General features: G+C 41.4%; 1 protein-coding gene across 1 annotated transcript in view; it reads right to left on the bottom strand.

The window, feature by feature from the left end:
* LOC126481897 (nephrin-like) overlaps nucleotides 1–13201 on the bottom strand; it is a gene marked incomplete at its 3' end in the record, with an annotated part of 714415 nt that overhangs the window by 163918 nt on the left and 537296 nt on the right. The gene's annotated exons all lie outside the window — the stretch shown is intronic.

Genomic DNA, 13201 nt, shown 5'->3' with positions numbered 1-13201 from the left:
GAACATAGAGAGGTACTATGTGGGAATACAGGCCCTCCCAGTAAGATGGTGTAATGTCATCGAATTGAACGTAGATAATGGAAAAAAAATAGGATTTTGTTGACATACCAGTGGTGTATAATATAGTGTACTGGAATCCTGAATAAAAGTCACCTGCTTTCAGCATGGAAATGTGTTGCATTACAGCCGACCGGGCTAGCCGAGCGGTTATGGGCACTACAGTCTGGAAACGCGCGACCGCTACTGTCGCAGGTTCGAATCTTGCCTCGGGCATGGATGTGTGTGATGTCCATAGGGTAGTTAGGTTTAAGTACTTTTAAGTTCTAGGGGATTGATGACCACAGAAGTTAAGTCCCATTGCGCTCACAGCCATTTTGTTTAATTATATACTTAAGGCCCCTCGTATTTAAATAAAATGTACATCCTCTATTTCCTTTCATATTCGTGGGCATGCAGAATTGTTACTTACAATGTCGTTATGAAGTCTAACCGAATTCTTTTATTGATCGGCTGAATAGACAGATATTTTCCTCCAGGTTTTTGGTAATATACAACTCTACATATATTGTCTGTGTGATTTGTTTATGTATGTGAAGCACTTGTGCATTCATCCGTATTTATTGGCGTTTGTGATACTCTCCTGTCATCCGTCTTAATTTTTCTCTTTGCATGTAATGTTCAAATGGTTCAAATGGCTCTGAGTACTATGGGATTTAACATCTGAGGTCGTCAGTCCCCTAGAACGTAGAACTACTTACACCTAACTAACCTAACGACATCACACACATCCATGCCCGAGGCAGGATTCGAACGTGCGACCGTAGCGGTCGCGCGGTTCCAGACTGAAGCGCCTTGAACCGCTCGGCCATACCGGCCGGCGCATGTACTGTATCTTCTCAATTTCAGAGTTACGTAACTCCAACTTCAGACATCCACTGACTGACGGGAAAACATATGTGTATCTGAGGGTGGAGTTACATAACTTTCAAAGCGATAACATATTCTACATGGAATCAGGAAAAATAAAGGCAGATGATTCGAACATGTTACACACTTGTATGTGTGTGTCCCACCTTACTATTAGAATACGCCACATATAACTTAAACTGTATATTATATACCGCTTTTAAAAATAATCACCAGCTTCTGTTTAGTATTTGCCTCATAGCGGTAACGAAACTATCTGCTATAAACTCAGGCATCAGAACTTGGCGATATGCAGCCATGGCTCCTGGAAGGAAGGCAACCACACCAACACGGTTGTACTTGTAGCTGCCTTCACTTCGCACCGTCTGTGAAAACTATCATTCATTGTAGGACATCTTACGAGGGCGTGCTGGAACATCTTAAAACTCTTTACATATAACAAACGTTATTAACATTAATCTTATTATTAGTTGGCAACGCACATAAATTAGTATGTTCTTAGTCACCAATAAACAAGCTGTATTACGCACGCGATAAGTTGGCCGCTGGCCCCCAAATAATGTCATTAAAAGGCGGCAACATACGGAAAACTTCAAGCCGACTTTTGACTGCTTTAAATTGCTGCCACCTTCAGTGACACCAGACATGTGACGCTGCAATTGACTGACTTCGTGCTTTTGTGTTATGTATGTGGGCGAATGATCAACCATACATATTATAAAAATGGATGTAAATATGTGCGTAACTGTGTGTTTATATCCCACATTTCCTCCTAAACCACCAGCAGACCGATTTGAACCAAACTTGGTACACATATCTCTTACTGCCGGCAATAATCGCTATGAGGGTAAGAACCACCTACCTATCACAGTTCAGGAGACATGACGTCTTAAACACTGAGATCCTTCAAAAACTACCGCATTGGGCATGATGTTTAAATTTAATACCTCCGTTCTACTAACTCTATTTGCAACACATTTCACCGACAGTATCCGCATATGCCACTGAATGTATCTACATAAACGTATCGCTGTACGACACATAGCCGAAGAAACTCCAGCAGTCGAGTCAATCCGTGACACCTGGCAGCGCATTTGACAGCTTTCAACTGCGAAGCGCAAACGGCTGTAGGCGATAGCAATAGCTGTCTATAGAGCTATGAAGAGGAATTGCCGTAGAGGTGTTTACAAAACCACGTTGCATAGATGGGAAGCAGCTGCACCCACCTTACAGAAGTTGTCCAGAATGATGTTTCTCAATCTGGATATTGTACATATAAATTTATACATCATGTATATTTCTTTGCACGACTGTTTCATCATTTCAAAGATGTTTTCACGCATACATGAAAATGAATTTCTTTCGATACTTCACTACAAAAACAGTTCATTTTTTTTTTCCTTTCCAACAGAAAATTGGCAAAATGAATTCTCGGACATTATCTGGTTTATCAGCTAGTTCATTAAAAACTAAAATTGTACTTATAATGACATGCATTATACCGTATGAGACAAGCTCACAAATGCTTACTAAATATTTTGAATATCCTTTTCTTCTACTCACTGAGTTGTATTAAACTGCCTTACTTTAATTTCGTTTTCCTTGCTACTAATAGGTTACGCATTTGAAGATAACCCTCTCTATAATGTGTATTCACGAATGCGCGTTACTTCTCTTGTTGTAGCGAGGGTCCTACATCTGTCAAAACATCCCATATATCTCTTGCCTCTGCCCTGACCTCGTCATTCTTCCGCTTCTTGTCCTTCCAGGTGGTTGCCTTGAAAGTATTCTCATGGCCACCACTATTGGTCCATTCTTTTGACATGTCCTAACCATCCTAGTTTCTTTTCTTCTATTCCATTAGCAATATTAGAGTCTGCGTCCTTTCTCTTATTTCCTAATTTCTTACAAGGTCAAGTCGGCAAATTCTACATATTGTTCTCAAGCGTCCGCTTCTAAAGCTCACAGTATCTTTTTATTTATTTCTTAAGTGCCAGTTCCCAACACACACTCCCATAACTTGTTATTGGTTCCAATATGAATCTGTATAAGCTAAATTAACCTTTAAACTCTTTTTTGAGAATCGTAGTACGGGATTTAATTTTTGGATATCCTCCCTTCCTTCCTGATATGTCGTTCGATATCACTTTCATATCTTCCATCACTTGGTAGGATGTTATCCAGGAACTAAAACTCTTCACACGTTGAAATTTAATGTGCAAGTTGCTCCTCTCCGCTCCACAACACAAATATTCCATCTTCTCAAAACTCGAATATCATTTTTATACTCTTCTAACAACTTCCTAAGCATGTAAGACATATCCTCTTCACTGTTTGCTGCAAAGACCTGATCATCTGCTTAGAGAAGTTTGTACATAAACTGGCTACCTACTTAATTCACCAAGACCATAAACTTTCTACACCAGAGATCCAGTGTCTTCTCCACATACGGTACTTGTTAAAGAGTGTGGGAGACAGCGTCCGTATTTCAGTCCTCTGTTTATTCTGGAGGTCTCTCTAGAAATTTCCGCCCCCACTTTAACGATACATGCTACCGATTTGTAGAGGTTTATGGTATTTCTCGTGTTAGTTCTCGGCTATTCCAAAACACCTCTAACAGTATCCTTAGTAGCATTGCGTCGTATACGTTCTCATTATTTACGAAAACCAAATGACTGAAAAGGTCCTTTCCAACTTCCTCTCATGATCTACCCATGACCTACATCGCCAAAAACAACTTTGTTATTCAACTTCCAAGTCGTGATGTCCAGGTGGGCGCTATGGCTCCTGGTCCTAATCTTGCACGCGTTTGTTTGAAGTGGGTGTGACTGACTGGCCCGACCGCGACACATTCATGTTCCCATCATTACTTGCTGCGACGTGAAGATGGAACTTTAAGCTTCGACACCGGCAGTGGAATAAATCAAGAAAATTACTAGTAGCTAAAGTGGAATTTGTCGATAAACATAATCTTCCCAATCTTGATTGTAAATTCTCCCGCATAATCTGCTAATTGAACTTGTGACACTTATACCACGATAACTGCTAGAAACTTTGTTTCTTTTTCTTATTTAGGGAGCTTAGATATATTAAGTTCCATTCTGCTGGAATTTCCTCCCCATACCATACACATTTATTAAATATCTTGCTCAGGTATTCGTACAGAATACTTGCGCTACAACTCGGTAACTCTGATGGTACATTCCCAGGCACTGATGTTTTCCCCACTTTAATTTTCATAACCATCTTGTATATCTCTTTCGTTTTTATTTTCTCTACCTTTTCCACATACTGGTTCTCTAGATCCTACTTTATTTCCTTGTACTCTGTCCTTTTTTTAGTTACCAGGCCTTTAAAATGTTTCCCCATAATAGGCAGGTAACTTCCGTCTGAAATTTATACCATGGAAGTTAACCAGCGCAAGGGACACACACCTGTAGGTTGTTCGATAAACAATAAAAAAATGTCCCTTCTCACATCCTCTTGCCCCGCAGAAGCCACACTACTTCCCCGTCTGCTCCGGAGATAAGAGATCAACTGCAGTAAGGTCTCGGCAAAACTCATCAACGTCCATTACAACAAGCGCATGTTGAAATATTACTCTCTCTGTCCGTTACCAAGCAGGAAAACTGCACTCTGAAGATCATCTTAGCAGACTTTTTGGATTCGGATGTTAGTTGCTGGATGCGTATTATTGCTAAATGCGACTGAGAACCGCAGGCAGTACGAATACTTGATTCTGGCAGCATCCCGCCCACCGGCCGAAGTTTGAGGTCACCTGTTCTAAATCTTTATTCTTCATGTGGACATATTTATTTTCTCAACATAGTCACCTTGGCGATTAACACGACGTTGTTGTTGTTGTTGTCGTCTTCAGTCCTGAGATTGGTTTGAAGCAGTTCTCCATGCTACTCTATGCTGTGCAAGCTTCTTCATCTCCCAGTACCTACTGCAACCTACATCCTTCTGAATCTGCTTAGTGTATTCATCTCTTGGTCTCCCTCTACGATTTTTACCCTCCACGCTGCCCTCCAATACTAAATTGGTGATCCCTTGATGCCTCAGAACATGTCCTACCAACCGATCCCTTCTTCTGGTCAAGTTGTTCCACAAACTTCTCTTCTCCCCAATCCTTTTCAATACTTCCTCATTAGTTATCTGATCTACCCATCTAATCTTCAGCATTCTTCTGTAGCACCACATTTCGAAAGCTTCTATTCTCTTCTTGTTCAAACTATTTATCGTCCATGTTTCACTTCCATACATGGCTACACTCCATACAAATACTTTCAGAAACGACTTCCTGACACTTAAATCTATACTCGATGTTAACAAATTTCTCTTCTTCAGAAACGCTTTCCTTGCCATTGCCAGTCTACATTTTATATCCTCTCTACTTCGACCATCATCAGTTATTTTGCTCAAGAAATAGCAAAACTCCTTTACTACTTTAAGTGTTTCATCTCCTAATCTAATTCCCTCAGCATCACCCGACTTAATTCGACTACATTCCAATATCCTCGTTTTGCCTTTGTTGATGTTCATCTTATATCCTCCTTTCAAGACGCTATCTATTCCGTTCAACTGCTCTTCCAAGTCCTTTGCTGTCTCTGACAGAATTACAATGTCATCGGCGAACCTCAAAGCTTTTATTTCTTCTCCATAGTTTTTAATACGAACTCCGAATTTTTCTTTTGTTTCCCTTACTGCTACAAACCTGTCTTACTCCCTTCCCAACAACTGCATCCCTTTCATACCCCTCGACATTTATAACTGCCATCTGGTTTCTGTACAAATTGTAAATAGCCTTTCGCTCCCTGTATTTTACCCCTGCCACCTTCAGAATTTGGAAGAGAGTATTCCAGTCAACATTGTCAAAAGATTTCTCTAAGTCTACAATTGCTAGAAACGTAGGAATGCCTTTCCTTAATCTTTCTGCTAAGATAAGTCGTAAGGTTAGTATTGCCTAAAGTGTTCCAACATTTCTACGGAATCCAAACTGATCGCCCCGAGGTCCGCTTCTACCAGTTTTTCCATTCGTCTGTAAAGAATACGCGTTAGTATTTTCCAGCTGTGACTTATTAAACTGATAGTTCAGTAATTTTCACATCTGTCAACACCTGTTTTCTTTGGGATTGGAATTATTATATTCTTCTTGAAGTCTGAGGGTATTTCGCCTGTTTCATACATCTTGCTCACCAGATGGTAGACTTTTGTCAGGACTCGCTCTCCCAAGGCCGTCAGTACATCGCCCTTGTATAGACCCTCTGTATACTCCTTCCACCTTCCTGCTTTCCCTTCTTTGCATTGAACTGGGTTTCCGTTTGGGCTCTTAAAATTCGTACAAGTGGTTCTCTTTTCTCCTAAGGTCTCTTTAATTTTCCTGTACGCAGTATCTATCTTACCCATAGTGAGATAAGCCTCTACATCCTTACATTTATCCTCTAGCCATCCCTGCTTAGCCATTTTGCACTGCCTGTCGATCACATTTTTGAGACGTTTGTATTCCATTTTGCCTGTTTCAATTACTGCATTTTTATATTTTCTCATTTCATCAATTAAATTCAATATTTCTTCTGTCACCCAAGGATTTCTACTAGCCCTCGTCTTTTTACCTACTTGATCCTCTGCTGCCTTCACTACTTCATCCCTCAAAGCTACCCATTCGTCTTCTACTGTATTTATTTCTCCCATTCCTGTCAATTGTTCCCTTATGCTCTCCCTGAATCTCTGTACAACCTCTGGTTCTTTCAGTTTACCCAGGTCCCATTTCCTTAAGTTCCCACCTTTTTGCAGTTTCTTCAGTTTTAATCTACAGGTCTTAACCAATAGATTGTGGTCAGAGTCCACATCTGCCCCTGGAAATGTCTTACAATTTAAAACCTGGTTCCTAAATCTCTGTCTTACCATTATGTAATCTATCTGATACCTTTTAGTATCTCCAGGGCTCTTCCATGTATACAACCTTCTTTCATGATTCTTAAACCAGGTGTTAGCTATGATTAAGTTATGCTCTGTGCAAAATTCTACCAGACGGCTTCCTCTTTCATTTCTCTTCCCCAATCCATATTTACCCCCTACGTTTCCTTCTCTCCCTTTCCTACACTCGAATTCCAGTCACCCATGACTATTAATTTTTCGTGTCCCTCCACTATCTCAATAATTTCTTTTATCTCATCATACATTTCTTGAATTTCTTCGTCATCTGCAGAGCTGGTTGGCATATAAACTTGTACTACTGTAGTAGGTATGGGCTTCGTATCTATCTTGGCCACAGTAATGCGTTCACTATGCTGTTTGTAGTAGCTTACCCGCATTCCTATTTTCCTATTCATTATTAAACCTACTCCTGCATTACCCCTATTTGATTTTGTGTTTATAACCCTGTAGTCACCTGACCAGAAGTCTTGTTCCTCCTGCCACCGAACTTCACTAATTCCCACTATATCTAACTTTAACCTATCCATTTCCCTTTTTACATTTTCTAACCTACCTGCCCAATTAAGTGATATGATATTCCACACTCCGATCCGTAGAACGCCAGTTTTCTTTCTCCTGATAACGACTTCCTCTTGAGTAGTCCCCGCCCGGAGATCCGAATGGGGGACCATTTTACCTCCGGAATATTTTACCCAAGGGGACGCCATCATCATTTAATCATACAGTAAAGCTGCATGGCCTCGGGAAATTACGTCCGTAGTTTCCCCTTGCTTTCAGCCGTTCGCAGTACCAGCACAGCAAGGCCGTTTTGGTTATTGTTACAAGACCAGATCAGTCAAGCATCCAGACTGTTGTACTTGCAACTACTGAAAAAGCTGCTGCCCCTCTTCAGGAACCACACGTTTGTCTGGCCTCTCAACAGATACCCCTCCGTTGTGGTTGCACCTACGGGACGGCTGTCTGTATCACTGAGGCACGCAAGCCTCCCCACCAACGCCAAGGTCTTTGGTTCATGGGGGGAGGATGAACACGACAGTTCCCTCAAAATTAATTACCCCATTTAACATCTTGACTTCTTCCTGGGAACCTAGGTTCAGTCAATAACGAACATGGTGAACATTTTCAGCAGATCATTTTGGTGATGGATTCGCGGTATCAGGGTCGGATGGCATGCAGAAAGTTGTCTGTCCACTGCTGGATACCTCAGTGTGATATGCCCAATCCTCAGCACAAACGCAAGTCTACAGCCCAGAAATTCGAACCAAACGAACTTTAAATGAAAGAAATATTTTCAGCGAGTATGGATTTTACGGGTACATTATATCTTGAACTCGATATTGCCGAATGGTATGTGTGTCCTGTGATTCAGTCTCACAACTTTCTTAGCTAGGAAATCGAGACTATCGACGAGTTTTGTCTCTTATCGACATTCATAATAGCAAGACAACGGGCCCGGGATAAAGATTTTGTTTAATTTTCAAATTTGAACTTGGAAAACAGATGTCATAAGAAAATTTTTTCATGCGATATAATTGCAAATTTAAAATTTAGATTTTTTCCTTTACTTGTATTGTGAAACCTTGTTCCTGCCACATTTCATGATTCAGTGCCAATGGGAAATACGTAACTGGTTCTACTGTGTAGTTTGAAAAAATCGAAACATGTGACATAAATTGCTGTACCTTTTTATTATACTGACTTAGAGGCTTACATTTATTACATCATGTAGAAACCGTAGACCTCAACATGCTACATCAGTTTCGAGTTATTACGTATAACTGTTCCTGAGAAAAAGGAGTCTTTGAAACCTTGCTTCTTGCCAAATTTAACGACTCCGAGTCAACGGGAAGTACCCTTTAGGTCTTGGTGAGTAACTTTACGAGTATCAAATTAAATGACACAAATGGCCGTATCTTTTGATTGCTGTAAATAATATGTATCACAGCGCCAAGACACCATAGACCTTAGTACATGACACAAATTTCAACTTGACACGTCTAACTCATTCTTGGGAAAAAGGGATATTAACAGGCGGACTGTCAGGCAGACGCACAACAAAGTGGACCTTTAAGGGGGGTAGGACGACAAGCTGGCCGACTTGGAGCAGGTGAGGCATCTCAGGACATTTTAATTTCCAGTGTCTATACTTTTACAAATAAATTCATAAAACCTGGTCAGCATCACCAGGAAAGATTCAGGATTCACACTAATTGCAGTGGTGGAAGTTCGAAAATAAAACAAAATAAATTTTTCTACTTGCGAAATTTCATCATTTTTTTCACTTACTAATGGCTGCATTTGTTGCTATAGGTACACTTTTCTCACAAGTTAGAGAGATTCTTCGATGAATTTTGGACAGCATACATACCACACTCACAGGTGTATGAAACTCTAGAATTTATTCAATTTATGAAAAAAACGAATGAACCGTTATATTTTAAACTTAATGTTCAGAAAAAACACAAATTTTATAGTTAATTACCTCAATTTTTACCACAGTTTTAATAGATTTGGAAAATTCTAGGGTTTCATATACCATTAAGAATGGTTTGTAGGCCGGCCGGTGTGGCCGTGCGGTTCTCGGCGCTTCAGTCTGGAACCGCGTGACCGCTACGGTCGCAGGTTCGAATCCTGCCTCAGGCATGGATGTGTGTGATGTCCTTAGGTTAGTTAGGTTTAAGTAGTTCTAAGTTCTAGGGGACTGATGACAACCGATATTGAGTCCCATAGAGCTCAGAGCCATTTGAACCATTTGAAACAATGGTTTGTATGCTGTGCAAAATTTATCGAAGAATCTCTCTAACTTATGAAGGAGTGTGTACCTACAGCAACAAATGCTGCCATTAGTAAGTGCAAAAAATGATGAAATTTTACACGTAAAAAATTACTTCGTTATGTTTTAGAACTTCAAGTGCTATGAGAGTGAATTCTGAATCCTTCCTGGTCATACTGACAACGTTTAATGAATTTATTTGTAAAATTATAGAGTGTGGAAATTAAAATGTTCTGTATTGCCTCTCCTGCTCCAAGTCGGCCCGTTTGACGTACTACCCCCCCTTAAGGGTTCCATTTTTACCGACTGAGGTAGGAAACCCTAAAAACGTGCTTTGTATATTTTGAATCACTCGGCTTAGAGGAAGCTTTGGATACCAATAAATTCGCCAAATTTTGTAATTAGTTTTCCAGTGTCATCAACTGGGAATGAGACCTCAAGCAATAAAGTGAAAATGAAAATCCTAATTAATTTCAGATTCACGGTCCCACCACTAAGATTTTTCTGTGGTCGTGGAAGGGCTGCGAAACGTACAAAACCTAACAGTGTGCAGTTGAGCAGGGGTCTACTTTGTCCTAGCACGGCGGCGCGTGTGCGCGCTTCGTGACAAACACAGCTGCCCGCGGAATCTGTTCCGGAGAGCAGGACGCGGCCCCCGCGTCCGGCCTCTCCCGCCGGGACGCGAGTCTCTGCCAGACGGCCGATCGTGTTAATTAGAGGCCGTGTATCGACTGCCAGGTGCCGTGTTCCCCGGCATCACACCCATTCGTCGGTCCCAATAAAACGCCGGAGGCCGATCCCTGCCCCGCCTCCCACCGCAGGATTCCATTCGGCGCACGGGATCCGACCTCTAAATTCAATAGAATCCACGCCGCTTCTTTATTGAGTAGTGAATGTGGTAAGAGTGAGGCGGGCATTTCCTGCAACCACTTCGTTAGTGATGTCGACACTTTCACTGTATCTGGGCGCATTCTATGTTTAATTTCCGCATCGGTATTCGATATATTCCTGGAACACAGAGCCGGCCAGAGTGGCCAAGCGGTTCTAGGCGCTACAGTCTGGAACCGCGCTACCACGTGGTCGCAGGTTCGAATCCTGCCTCGGGCATGGATGTGTGTGGTGTCCTTAGGTTAGTTAGGTCTAAGTAGTTCTAAGTTCTAGGGGACTGATGACCTTAGAAGTTAAGTCCCATAATGCTCAGAGCCATTTAAACCATTTTTTTGGAACACAGACCAGGCTATTTTTAAGTTTTTGGCGGTGTTTCAGCGCTATTTATGATCGACGAAAATAGCTCAAAAAGAGTTCTCTTAAACACTGCTAATGCTCTGCAGACTTATTTAATTCTGTTACTTGTTGCACGATTTGTTCTGGTCTAACGACCGATGCCACCTGGACGACTTATTTATAATATGTAATGGTGGTAGTGTGGAGAGGGGTGGTGGATACAGCATGACTCAGAGTTACGTCGTGCCCCGATTTCGGAGGGAGTTCCCAAAGAGCAAGATAAATCCTGATGTTCTCGAGTCGCAGCATGCCTCGCCTCACGATGTTCATTGTATTCTTAAAACCGCATATTCCTCAGTCTTGCAGCCGTTCTGGTGTATTCATAAGAGTGGAGATGTATAATCGCAAGCAAGACGAAATCAAAACTTAATGTATAGGCATCCAAATCGCAAAGCAAACTTAATAAATTCGTTTTTCCTACCAATTTATGTAAATAAATACTATTTAAAGAAGAAAATCAGTGTAGTTAAGTCTTTAAAAGCACAAAGTGAAATAAGGTAAATATGTATATGCTAGCCACGTAAATTCAATTTTGGTTTGTACCCGTACATATACGACTGTGGAGCTTAATTATTTCCCTGATGTAAACTTCCTAAAATACTTCTGTCACTGAGGTTAAAGAACTTCCTTGAAAAGAAGAGGAGTATAAACAATACCTGTCTAAAACAACAAAGCAGTGTCGCTTGGTTTTTAATACACAAAGCGAAATCAGTTAATCCGCATATTCTAGCCAAGTTATTTCATCAACCTTAATTTGTATTCGTAAAGATAAGGTTGAGGCACACAATTTTGTCATTGGCGTAAACTTCCGAAAATACTCCTGCCATTGAGTCAAAATAAGCTAACGGCGTCATCTATTCGTTCATCGGTGTACTATGAAACTAACAACCCCATCTATTTTTTCTTTGGTGTACTACATTGTGATGATTAAACATCCGCAACACTGAACTGAGAAGACGAGTCAGATAAAGCTTTCCAAATTACGATACGTTCTTTTCAGTGTTTTTGATGAAATAAAGCCCATATATTAACCCTCACGATACCTGCGAGAAGACCTTTAAAATCCGTTTAGTAGCTCTGAAGATTAATGTTTTCTACAAGTCAAACAGACAGATACATCAGTCTTACAGTTTTATTGTTGATCATACTAATGACCGATTATCTGGCACTGCATGGCTATGTATTTTTTGCGATTTCATTAGTCCATCTTCCACCTTCTCTGTCCATCTCCTCCGCCCCCTCTCTGTCCTCCTCTCCCTGTCACTGTCCACTTCCTCGATCTCCCACACTTTGTCCACCTCCTTCGGTCGCTCTCCGTCCGTCTACAGCCCCCCATTCTCTCTGTACTGTTACCCCATCACACTCTCTCTGTCCAGATATTTCTCCCTCCCTGTCCATAAGCTCCTTCCCATCTGTCCATTTCCTCTTCCTCCTTCTAAGTCAATCTCCTCCTGTTCCCTCTAACTTCTAATCATCCCCTCAGTCTCCTCTCCCCTCCTCTCTCTGTCCACCTGCTGTTTCTCTGACCATTTCCTCTGCCCCGTCTCTCTCTCCATTTGCTCCTCTCAGTCTCTCACTCTATCTCTTCCTCTCCCTCTAAGTCCATCTCCCCCTGTCCCATGTCATCCTCATCCCCTCTTCCCCCTCATCCTCCTCCTCCTCTCTCAGTCCATCTCTTCCCTCCCCTATTCTGCTTTCCTTCTCCTCCTCACCCCTCTCTGTCGACCTCCTCCTCTTCTCCTTCTCTGCCCATTTCCTCCTCCTCTCCCATAACTGTGTCCACCTCCTCCTTCCACCTCCCTGTCTGTCGATCTTTTCCTCCCCCACTCGCTCTCTAAGTTATTATCCCCATCCAAATACGAAGTCGCTGTTTCTTACCACCAGTATATATTACCAAGTGGTAATACAAGTACCAAGTTTAGCTTAAATAGATCCAGGAGCTTCTGAGGGCATTTTTACCTGCGGATTTACAGCATAGCCACATTTCACATGCATTTAACGTATATTTAACATTCTTCACTTGCATCTCTAGTGAATTTCGCCCTGCAGTTTCGTTTTCACGCATCCCAATCTTTATGACGTCGTACTGAACTACGTTCATTTTTCTCAGGCACATTTAGCGGTATATGTCGCTACTGTGCGTGAAATGTATTTAGAATAGCGTTAGTAGTAAATAAGTAATAAAATTAAGCATCATGCATGATGCGGCATTTTTCCATGCATCTCAGTCTGATGACGTCATATCTCCTGAGCTATGGATCGTAAAAAGATATGATG

Source organism: Schistocerca serialis, chromosome 5 (assembly GCF_023864345.2).
Source record: "Schistocerca serialis cubense isolate TAMUIC-IGC-003099 chromosome 5, iqSchSeri2.2, whole genome shotgun sequence".
NCBI classification, from domain to species: Eukaryota; Metazoa; Arthropoda; class Insecta; order Orthoptera; family Acrididae; genus Schistocerca; species Schistocerca serialis.
The sequence above is the reverse complement of the archived record's forward strand: the minus strand, read 5'-3'. Positions and strand labels throughout refer to the sequence as shown.